Below are 12,316 nucleotides of genomic sequence, written 5' to 3'. Positions count from 1 at the left end.
TCTTTATTAATGGATGTTAATCTCCACTGTCCATGGAGGCAGAAAGATACATTTGCATGCTATCCTATATTGAACCCCAACTTTGTGGTCCGTCGAGTCCTTTTTGAAGGAGCTGGTGTAATCCACAACTGGTGTCCTTTGCAGCTTGGCTATGGATATCTTTGTGGAACATAAGATTGGTGAAGAAAATACTGATGCTTAAAGCCCACCAAGAAGTAGAATTCACTGGTCTTGACTGAACCGGGACCTTGAATGCATAAATGGTTTTGAGCAATCCAGAATGAGATAATGGGCCAGATGTAGCAAAGGGTTTTACCCATTCTGTGTCTATGGGAAAATGTGTTCGTACATATGGCCCAATGTACTCTGCAGTAATGAGACATAAGTGCATCTTAACCACGCATCTTTTACTTCTGCTTCTACACCGGCAATCACTAAGGCCCCTAACCTATCTGCCTTGAGGAAGACACTGTGAACTTTTCAGTCCTATTGGAGGTCGAAATGCACTATGTAGACCGCCCAGGAAGAAAACCTTATCTTTAGCCTTCAAAGCAACCGAAAAGCAGAAGGAAAGAGTTATTTAAAGTTTAAATACATTACACCACTTCTGTTCTCATTCTGCCCTTGTGGGAGACACATCCACACTGAGAGATAACATCAAATATGTTTGTTCGCATATATATAAATTGCTTGTTTCTTCTATGGTCCTTTGGAATAACTATTAGTAATAAACACATTTGAAATTGAATTTGTTTTACATTATATTCATGAGACGTATGTCTAATGATTTGCCATACAAAGACTCCTAGGAGTAACACCACATTTTTCATTTCGATAGAATTAAATATCTTTATTCGAGATCAATTGTGCCATATCTGTTCAAATTCATATGATAAGAAGCACAGAGTGAAATTATTAAAAATATTACCAAAGATTGTGGAAGAAATACACAGGAGACATGAGTACATCTTTTCGAGGCAGCTATAGTAACAAATGAAAAGGTTAATGGTCAGCAGGGAACCTTTTCTGGGTAAATTAGGGCCAACGAGTATCATCTTCTAAGTCGAGTGACTGGGTACTAGTGATCATGGCTTTCCACCAAGAATTTACCATCTCACTAACCTTTTGATTGGTGGTTTAATGCTGTGGTTCCCAACCTTTTGACTTCTGTGCACCCTCACTTTATCACTACTGGAACCTGGGGACCCCTACTGAATCATTATTGGAATCTGGGGACCCCCACTGAGTCATTACTGAAAGCTGAGTACCTAATCTGTTAATACTATTTAATTTACTAAGCAGTTGCAGACCCCCTGAGGAGGGTTCATGGACCCCCAGGGGTCCCGTGACCACAGGTTGGGAACCACCGGTTTAACAGAAAATGTAAGTAAGATTTGATTCTATTCCGCTAAGTCCTATTTGGTTCCCTTGACAATTCCCTCACTTGGCACGTCCATGCCAGTACAGTTCAGAGTTGGACTACCCAATTTCAGTGGCCGACCAATAATCACAATAGAAATTGTTGCTGCATCAGCTGTATTCCCAAATAAACCACACATCCGAGGCAAAGCACTTGGAGATGGATTAATCTATTTGCAGTGCTTTTCCAAAAAAATGAAAATACATAAAAATACCACCCCCACTACTCTGACACAAAATAATAATCACAAATATCAGCTACTTTGTTTTTACCAAATGTTTTTGAAAACATTGGGTGGCATAATGCTTGCTATTTAATGGTTTTTAAATAGGCACATCTGAATAAGATGTTGACACAGTGTGTATCTGTTCCTTGCAATCGTAAGCAAGGAGGCCTAGTGGTGTCAGATGGAGTCAGCATACCCCGTATTTCCTTGGATGTACACATTTTCAGACATGTACAATGTTGCCAGTGTTCTGGAGGACATGCATCTTTTGGAGGTCGATTTGCATTTGCTGATAGCAGTAGATTTCACTAAGTTGATTTCCAGATGTATTCATAAAGGTAAGTATATGTTACGAAGTATACTGAGTCTTGTGATGCATAATATGCCAACAAATACTTCTACATATCCAGCCAAATGTAATACATGCCTTTAAAGTTCAAGAACCCACTTACCACTGTCCAGGGTGGTAAAATACCACTGCCCCAGCTCTTCAACTGTATAAGACCTCTCACCCTGTCTACAGTCTTCACATCCACTGTGATAAGTACCATTTACTTTCAAGAAGAGCAAGTTAGGACTGATTAAAAAAAACAGTTTCAGAGTTATGACTTATGTACACCTGGAAAAGGGAGCATCATGCTCTTGTCTAAGCTTTTCCATATTTACGAAAGTTCAAAACCTGTGAATTAAGAGTGCATAGGCATGAATTGGTTTACTAGTTAAGAGGGATGGAAACTCAACTCAGGCAACAACTACAATCCTTGTCAGGGTGAACCACAAGAAGTCAATAAACTAACCTGTGCTTAACCCTCTGGTAGCTTCACACAAAAGCAGTGAGGGATCGCAGCGTCTGTGTGAAATGTTGAATCTGCGCATTTTGAGCGGCGTGGGTCACGACGTGGTGCGGCGACTTCCACGGGGCTGCAGCGATGTCAGGCCTGCGAAGGTCGTCACGTTTCAGTGAAGATTACGGAGTCGGGTGCAGACGGCGTCACCGGATTCAACAGCGACGTCGGTCCGAAGTCGATTTCCTTGGATTTTCACCAGCTTTCCTTTCAAGGGCCCAGGCACTGGTTAGGGCACCACTTGTCAGAGCAGGCGTCTCTCCAGAGACTCCAGGTGCTGGCAGAGAGAAGTCTTTGCTGTCCCTGAGACTTCAAACAACAGGAGGAAAGCTCTAAATCAAGCCCTTGGAGATTTCTTCACAAGATGGAAGGCACACAAAGTCCAGTCTTTGCCCTCTTACTCTGGCAGAAGCAGCAACTGCAGGATAGCTCCACAAAGCACAGTCACAGGCAGGGCAGCTATTCGTCCTCAGCTCTTCAGCTCTTCTCCAGGCAGAGGTTCCTCTTGTTTCCAGAAGTGTTCTAAAGTCTGTGGTTTTGGGTGCCCTTCTTATACCCAATTTCTCCTTTGAAGTAGGCCTACTTCAAAGTAAAGTCTCTTTTGAATGTGAAATCCTGCCTTGCCCAGGCCAGGCACCAGACACTCACCAGGGGGTCGGAGACTGCATTGTGTGAGGACAGGCACAGCCCTTTCAGGTGTAAGTGACCACTCCTCTCCTCCCTCCTAGCACAGATGGCTCATCAGGAAATGCAGACTACACTCCAGCTCCTTTTGTGTCACTGTCTAGTGTGAGGTGCAACCAACCCAACTGTCAAACTGACCCAGACAGGGAATCCACAAACAGGAGTAGTCACAGAAATGGTATAAGCAAATCAACTTTACTGAAAGATGTATTTTTAAATTGTGAGCTCAGAGACCCCAAACTCCACATGTCCATCCTCTCCCAAAGGGAATCTACACTTGAATCAGATTTAAAGGTAGCCCCCATGTTAACCTATGAGAGGGACAGGCCTTGCAACAGTGAAAAATGAATTTAGCAATATTTCACTGTCAGAACATATAAAACACATTACTATGGTGGTCATTACAACCCTGGCGGTCGGTGTTAAAGCGGCGGTAAGACCGCCAACAGGCTAGCGGTAAAAATTTCGCAATTACGACCGTGGCAGAAACTTCCAAAAAAGACAGCCACTTTAACACTCCGACCACCACAGCGGTACAGACAAACAGTGTGGCGGTCACCGCCAACAGACAGGCGGAGGACAAAGTACCGCCCACAGTATCACAACCTACCAATCCGTCACCTTTTCCGGGGCGGATTCACCGCGGATAAAAACATGGCGGAAACAGGATTCCGAAGGGAAAACGCTCACCTCTACACACCCCACGAGGAACTAGGACACCATGGAGCCGGAACTCCAAATTCTCCCTGCGATAGTCTTCCTGCTCCTCTACCAGGAGCACGAACGCCGGCGACGAAGACCACGGTGAGTACTGCACCTACGACACAGAGGGGGGGAGGGAAAAAACAGGTACACACACACGCAACACCCCCACCCCACCCTCACCCACTACAACACACACACTAATACATATTAATACATGATAGACACACACCCCAACCCCACCGGAAGAATGCAAAGACAAAAGGAAATGAGTGTAACCATTGTAATATATTAAAAGCAAGTATGCAAAAATATATATATACACCATTAACAAAATATACACCAAGCATAGTAGTCCAGGTAGTGCTCCAATTAAGTAGGTGGAACACTGGGCCCACACAGTATGGGCGAGGCCCACACAAGATCCCCGACCATGACGGAGAGACCACTGCAGGGGCATCAGAGAGCAAGAAAACAGGCACCTCAGGGGAAGGGAAAGGGGGGGCACCTCAGCCGGTTGAGTGCACAACGCCAAATCCACGAGAGGGCCACATGCCCACTGTGCAATCCTGGGGAGTGAAAGCCACAGTCTCTCAAGTCTATACAGTGGGTGGGTTGCCCACTGTTCAATCCTGGGGAGTGCAAAGCCACAGTCTCTCACGTCTCTACAGTGGGTGGGTTGCCCAGTGTTCAATCCTGGGGAGTGCAAAGCCACAGTCTCTCAAGTCTCTACAGTGGGTGGTTTGCCCACTGTTCCATCCTGGGGAGTGCAAAGCCACAGTCTCTCAAGTCTCTATAGTGGGTGGGTTGCCCATTGTTCAATCCTGGGGAGTGCAAAGCCACAGTCTCTCAAGTCTCTACAGTGGGTGGGTTGCCCACTGGTCAATCCTGGGGAGTGCAAAGCCACAGTCTCTCAAGTCTCTACAGTGGGTGGGTTGCCCACTGTTCAATCCTGGGGAGTGTAAAGCCACAGTCTCTCAAGTGGGTAACAGTCTCCACTGGTTCTGGAGGGGGACTGGTGCCCAGAGTGCTTCATCCTGCTAAGGACAGAGGTAGTGGATGGATCTCTCCACTGGTTCTGGAGGGGGCATTGTGCCCAGAGTGCTTCATCCTGCCAAGGACTTAGGTAGTGGATGTCATTCTCCACTGGTTCTGGAGGGGGCCTTGTGCCCAGAGTGCTTCATCCTGCTAAGGACAGAGGTAGTGGATGTATCTCTCCACTGGTTCTGGAGGGGGCATTGTGCCCAGAGTGCTTCATCCTGCTAAGGACAGAGGTAGTGGATGGATCTCTCCATTGGTTCTGGAGGGGGACTGGTGCCCAGAGTGCTTCATCCTGCTAAGGACAGAGGTAGTGGATGGATCTCTCCATTGGTTCTGGAGGGGGCTTGGTGCCCAGAGTGCTTCATCCTGCTAAGGACAGAAGTAGTGGATGTCATTCTCCACTGGTTCTGGAGGGGGCCTTGTGCCCAGAGTGCTTCATCCTGCCAAGGACTTAGGTAGTGGATGTCATTCTCCACTGGTTCTGGAGGGGGCCTTGTGCCCAGAGTGCTTCATCCTGCTAAGGACAGAGGTAATGGATGTATCTCTCCACTGGTTCTGGAGGGGGCTTGGTGCCCAGAGTGCTTCATCCTGCTAAGGACAGAGGTAGTGGATGTCATTCTCCACTGGTTCTGGAGGGGGCATTGTGCTCAGAGTGCTTCATCCTGCTAAGGACAGAGGTAGTGGATGTATCTCTCCACTGGTTCTGGAGTTGGCATTGTGCCCAGAGTGCTTCATCCTGCTAAGGACAGAGTAGGTGGATGGATCTCTCCTCTGGTTCTGGAGGGGCTTGGTGCCCAGAGTGCTTCATCCTGCCAAGGACTTAGGTAGTGGATGTCATTCTCCACTGGTTCTGGAGGGGGCCTTGTGCCCAGAGTGCTTCATCCTGCTAAGGACAGAGGTAGTGGATGTATCTCTCCACTGGTTCTGGAGGGGGCATTGTGCCCAGAGTGCTTCATCCTGCTAAGGACAGAGGTAGTGGATGGATCTCTCCATTGGTTCTGGAGGGGGCTTGGTGCCCAGAGTGCTTCATCCTGCTAAGAACAGAGGTAGTGGATGTCATTCTCCACTGGTTCTGGAGGGGGCCTTGTGCCCAGAGTGCTTCATCCTGCTAAGGACAGAGGTAGTGGATGTATCTCTCCACTGGTTCTGGAGGGGGCATTGTGCCCAGAGTGCTTCATCCTGCTAAGGACAGAGGTAGTGGATGGATCTCTCCACTGGTTCTGGAGGGGTACTGGTGCCCAGAGTGCTTCATCCTGCTAAGGACAGAGGTAGTGGATGGATCTCTCCACTGGTTCTGGAGTGGGCATTGTGCCCAGAGTGCTTCATCCTGCCAAGGACTTAGGTAGTGGATGTCATTCTCCACTGGTTCTGGAGGGGGCCTTGTGCCCAGAGTGCTTCATCCTGCTAAGGACAGAGGTAGTGGATGTATCTCTCCACTGGTTCTGGAGGGGGCTTGGTGCCCAGAGTGCTTCATCCTGCTAAGGACAGAGGTAGTGGATGTCATTCTCCACTGGTTCTGAAGGGGGCATTGTGCCCAGAGTGCTTCATCCTGCTAAGGACAGAGGTAGTGGATGTATCTCTCCACTGGTTCTGGAGTTGGCATTGTGCCCAGAGTGCTTCATCCTGCTAAGGACAGAGTAGGTGGATGGATCTCTCCACTGGTTCTGGAGGGGCTTGGTGCCCAGAGTGCTTCATCCTGCTAAGGACAGAGGTAGTGGATGTCATTCTCCACTGGTTCTGGAGGGGGCATTGTGCCCAGAGTGCTTCATCCTGCTAAGGACAGAGGTAGTGGATGGATCTCTCCACTGGTTCTGGAGTTGGCATTGTGCCCAGAGTGCTTCATCCTGCTAAGGACAGAGTAAGTGGATGGATCTCTCCACTGGTTCTGGAGGGGCTTGGTGCCCAGAGTGCTTCATCCTGCTAAGGACAGAGGTAGTGGATGTCATTCTCCACTGGTTTTGGAGGGGGCATGGTGCCCAGAGTGCTTCATTCTGCCCGTGACGGACTCAGTAGCTTCAGTGCCCTTGGCGCTCATGGGCCAGCGTTGCTTGAGACGGCGGTGCCCTGTTCAGCGGTGCTTGAGACGGCGGTGCCCTGTTCAGCGGTGCTTGGAGCGGCGGGCTCCTTTGCAGTGACTCAGCTGCTGGCGGTCCTTCATGGCCCAGCTGGGCTTGTGCTGGTGGTCCTTCATTGCCCAGCGGGGCTTGTGCGTTCGGTCCTCTCTGTCCCAGCGGGGCTTGTGCTGGCGATCCTCTCTATCCCAGCGGGGCTTGTGTTGGCGGTCCTCTCTAGCCCAGCGGGGCTTGTGCTGGCAGTCCTCTCTGTCCCAGCGGGGCCTGTGGTGGCGGTCCTCTCTGTCCCAGCGGGGCTTGTGCTGGCGGTCCTCTCTGTGTCAGCGGGGATGATGGCTGTGGCCTCCTGGTCAGCAGGGATGACGGCTGTGGCCTCCTGGTCAGCGGGGATGACGGCTGTGGCCTCCTGGGCAGCAGGGATGACAGCTGTGGCCTCCTGGGCAGCGGGGATGATGGCAGTGTCCTCCGCCGTGCTGCTCTTCCCAGACGTTCCTGGTTTCTTGTGGCCCTTCCCCACCTTGGAAGGTGTCGCAGCTGACTCCACACTCCCACCAGGACCCCTGGGAGCGGCTTTGGTGGCTGGAGACTTCCCCCTCTCCCGCCGGGCACAGGTCAACTTCTGATGCTTCACAGGTGGGGGACTGTCTGTGCTGTGGCTCCGTGCCACACTGGCTGCCCTGGTGGCCGGTGCACTCCAGATTCCGGTGACTACAGGCACCACTGGTCCCGGAGATGTTGTGGCTGAGGTGCTAGTTCGGGACCTAGTAGACGGACGGGGTGGGGAAGGTGTGGGAAAGAGGTCAAGGTTGGACAGGAAAAGTTTTTGGGAGACACTGGGACGGGTAGTTGGAGGGGGTTTGGGAGTGGAGGAAGAGGTTGTGGTTGTAGGAGGTGTTTGTTTGCTGACTTTGAGTGAAGGTTCATGCGCTGGAGGCTGTCGTGAGGTGGATGGCTGTTGGGTGGTTGTGTGCCTGCGTTTGTGTATCTTGGGAGGGGGCGTCACAGACACACTGGGAGAGGACACAGGGGACGTGTGAATGGTAGTGGGGTGGTGACTGCATGTGAGCGGGGTGTGGTGGTGGGTGTGCTGGTGATGGTAGTAGTGGCTGTAGAGGTAGTGCATGCAGGTGTGAGTGTAGACGAGACTGGGAGGGAGGAGGAGGGGGACATAGTGGAGGCAGTGGATGTTGGTGTGTCTGCATGTGTCTGATGCTTGCGTGAGTGCCTGTGGGATGTGTGGTGCTTATGTTTGCCTGAGCTTCCCTTGTGTGTTGACGTGTGTGCATGCTGGTCTAGAGGTGTGCTTGGGATAGGCTGGGGTACAGGGGATTGGGTCTGGGTGGAGGAAGCTGGAGGGGGGAGGCTAGACACAGGGACAATGGCTGCCATCAGTGCTGAGGCCAGAGTCTGAAAAGCTCGCTGAAGGGCCGCCTGACCAGAATGAATGTCCTCCAGGAATGCATTGGTTTGTTGCAACTGCCTTTCTACACCCTGGATGGCATTAAAAATGGTAGACTGCCCAACAGTGAGGGACCTAAGGAGGTCAATGGCCTCCTCACTGAGGGCAGCAGGGGTGACTGGGGCATGGGCTGAGGTTCCTGGAGCGAAGGTGATGCCCACCCTCCCGGGTGAGCGAGCACGGGGCAAAGGCTGAGGGGCTACTGGGAGGGCGGTGCTGGAAGGGGGGGGTGGTGGCTGTACCTGTAGATGAGGGGGGCACAGATGTTGCCGCCACCACAAGGGAGCTCCCATCAGAGGACGAGTCCGTGTCACTGGTCTCAGCTCCTGTCCCCGCCGTGGAGCTCCCCTTGCCCTCCGTCCCACTGGTGAAGTCCGATTCCGTAGTGTGGCCCTCCATGGCCATGTGAGATGCAGCCCCCTCGTGCTCCGGTGCCACTGCTCCTCCGCCTGATGATGCTAATGCACACAAGAACAGGGAGACCACAAAAAGGGGAGGGACGACAGAAGAAAGACATGTTGAGTGCATGCATTACTGCTACCGTTGGCGGACACGACATACACACAAGCCCCCTGCACTACGCCGCGCTCTTGGGCTCCACTGTTCAATTCCTGGGAAATGGCCTACTAGGCTGTGGACGACATCTGCACACATGGATGACACAGGGGCATGACTAGGTGTACTTGGCACTCTACAGAGGTGCGGTGGGGTGCCACATGGCCTGCCTTACGGAGGGACCTTGCCTACGGAACTCGCCCTGGCCTTGGGAAACCCACAGCCCACCTCCCCACCCAGACCCCTCCACTGCGCGCAAAATCAGCAGAATGAGAGTGTACTCACCCCCTTGTGGCTGCTGTGTGGTAGACCCCGAGGGTCCGGACGTCCTTGGCGTTGGCACGCCAAATATATTTTTTCTGGTGGGCGCTGACCTACATGATTTGTACAGGGGGAAGAGAAACTTATTACCAACTGCACCGTCACAGTCATTGGCCCCCATCCCTACCCTTGGCATGTGGCACATGCACTCACCGTTGTTTCATGCACGCCGCACTCTCCCCCCTTCCTTCTTACATTCACACCTCTCCACACAGGCATAGCCCATACAGCATGCTCCCAGTGTACTTACCTGTTTGTCTGGAGGACCATAGAGTAGCGTGTACTGGGGGAGGACCCCATCCACAAGTTTCTCCAACTCCTCCGCTGTGAAGGCAGGGGCCCTTTCCCCAGACACTCGAGCCATTGTCTCTTCCAGACCGAGGTCACAGCAGCACTTGCAGTGTAGGTCCTCTCCTGTCGAAGATCAGGTATCGAGTGATTGAACAGATAGCAAATGGCGGTCACGTCCGCGGCGGTGCGTACCGTCACCGCCGGCGTACATCGTCATTAGCTCCTGGGACCCATAGGGTCCAATATTAACCAATGCAGCATTGTGCCGCGGTCTTCGACCGCCTACCGCAACGGTGTACAACGCCAGCGCAGTTACCTCACATCCCATTGTCCCACTTTAGAGGTCAGGCAGCCGCCATTTCAGGGGCCCACATGGCTTCATTTTTAACTGCGTCACACATACCTAGGCCTAGACTCAGCACACATACAGGCCACTTTTTAGATTATGATTAGTGTTCTGTGTAAGCTGTGGGTACGTACCTCGGAGTTGTTTGACTCTGTGCTCGCTGTTGTCCTTCATAGGCACAGTCCGCTGGGACATGTGAGGAGATGGCGGCATCCTCCGGTGTACCGACCGTTGGTGGACCTGTCGACAATGGAGGAAAGACATGTGATCATCACATACAGGCTTGACCGTGCCACAATCCGGGAACTGTGTACCCAGCTGGAGCCAGACCTGATGTCAGCTATCCGCCATCCCACAGGAATCCCCCCTCAAGTGCAGGTGCTGTCAGTGCTCCATTTCCTTGCAAGTGGGTCATTTCAAACAACAGTGGCCATAGCATCAGGGATGTCCCAGCCTATGTTTTCCAACGTGTTGTCCAGAGTGTTATCTGCCCTGCTGAAACACATGCGGAGCTACATCGTTTTCCCTCAGCTGAAGGATTTGCCTACAGTGGAAGGTGATTTCTATGCCCTGGGACATATCCCCAACATCATAGGTGCCATTGATGGGACACATGTGGCTTTGGTCCCCCCCCACAGGAGTGAACAGGTGTACAGAAACCGGAAGAGTTATCATTCGATAAATGTACAGATGGTATGTTTGGCAGACCAGTACATCTCCCATGTGAATGCCAAGTTCCCTGGCTCAGTGCATGACGCCTACATCCTGCGGAATAGCAGCATTCCTTATGTGATGCGTCAACTCCAGAGGCACCGTGTGTGGCTATTAGGTGAGCACCTGGAAGCAAGACAGTGGGAATGTTTGTCTGGGTCTGGGGATATCCCTACAGGTTAGTGTGTGTCTAACAGTTGTCCCTCGCCATTTGCAGGTGACTCTGGTTACCCCAACCTGTCATGGCTACTGACCCCAGTGAGGAATCCCAGGACAAGGGCAGAGGAACGCTACAATGAGGCCCATGGGCGAACTAGGAGGGTGATCGAGCGGACCTTCGGCCTCTTGAAGGCCAGGTTCAGGTGCCTCCATATGACAGGTGGATCCCTATTCTACTCACTAAAGAAGGTGTGCCAGATCATCGTGGCCTGCTGTATGCTTCACAACTTGGCTTTGCGATGACAGGTGCCTTTTCTGCAGGAGGATGGTCCAGATGGCGGTGTTGTTGCAGCTGTGGAGCCTGTGGACAGTGAAGACGAGGAAGCAGAAGAAGAAGACATGGACAACAGGGACTCAGTGATCCAGCAATATTTCCAGTGAAACACAGGTAAGAATACAAACCTGCCTACTACATGTACTTAAACACTACTACCTCTCTACTGTCTGTCGTTTTCACCCAGTGTATGGTCACTGAGTTGTCACTTTCCCTTACGATTTCACAGATGTGGGTTCCAATGTGTGACATCTGCTTTGATTCCTCATGGACTACAGCTGTGTGACATAGGTATGTTGACATTACAAATGAAAGAGCTTTTTGCCACTGTAATTGCTAATACACTATTCCGAAATCACAGACTGACCCCAGATTGTTTTGTGCTTTAAGGGTGTTTATTTAAGTGCTCAATATTGGAGGGGGTAGCAAAATGGTGAGTGGTGATGGTGGAGGAATGTCCATGGCAGAGTCCAGTCTATTAGTCTCACAGGTGCATTGCCCTAATGGACATAGGAAGTGGAGCTGGGGCAGTTTACGGATGGACAGGGTGACAAAGTGGGACAGTAGGATGACATTCAGGGTGGTCTCATTTCTTGGTGGGGGTCTTGGCATCATTCTCTGTCTTTGTCCTGGATCTCAGGGACCGTTTGCGAGGTGGTTCTCCCTCTGCAGGGGGTGGGGTGCTGGTGTGGTGGTCCTGTGGCGGTGCCTCCTGTCCACTAGCGCCGGCGGAGGTGGTGGGCAGTTCATCGTCCATGCTAGTGTCAGGGGCCCCTTGTAGTGCCACAGTGTCCCTCCTGGTGTTGAGTACTTCCTTCAGCACCCCTACGATGGTGCCCAGGGTGGAATTGATGGCTCTGAGTTCCTCCCTGAAGCCCGAATACATGTTCCTCATGCAGGCGCAGGGTCTCCTGAAACTTGGCCAGTACCGTTGCCATCGTCTCCTGGGAGTGGTGGTAGGCTCCCATGATGTTGGAGAGGGCCTCGTGGAGGGTGGGTTCCCTGGGCCTGTCCGCCCCCTGTCGCACAGCAGCCCTCCCAGTTCCCCTGTGTTCCTGGGCCTCCATCCCCTGGACCATGTGCCCACTACCACTGCCCCCAGGTCCCTGTTGTTGTTGGGGTGGTGGGTTAGCCTGGGTTCCCTGTAGTG

General features: G+C 51.8%; 1 protein-coding gene across 4 annotated transcripts in view; it reads left to right on the top strand.

Moving 5' to 3' along the window:
* The window catches only part of LOC138249824 (disks large homolog 2), a 3,298,389-nt gene that overhangs the window by 2,904,050 nt on the left and 382,023 nt on the right, over nucleotides 1-12,316 (top strand). The window lies entirely within an intron of this gene.

The sequence above is a fragment of the Pleurodeles waltl genome, chromosome 8, assembly GCF_031143425.1.
Source record: "Pleurodeles waltl isolate 20211129_DDA chromosome 8, aPleWal1.hap1.20221129, whole genome shotgun sequence".
Lineage (NCBI taxonomy): Eukaryota > Metazoa > Chordata > Amphibia > Caudata > Salamandridae > Pleurodeles > Pleurodeles waltl.
The sequence above is the reverse complement of the archived record's forward strand: the minus strand, read 5'-3'. Positions and strand labels throughout refer to the sequence as shown.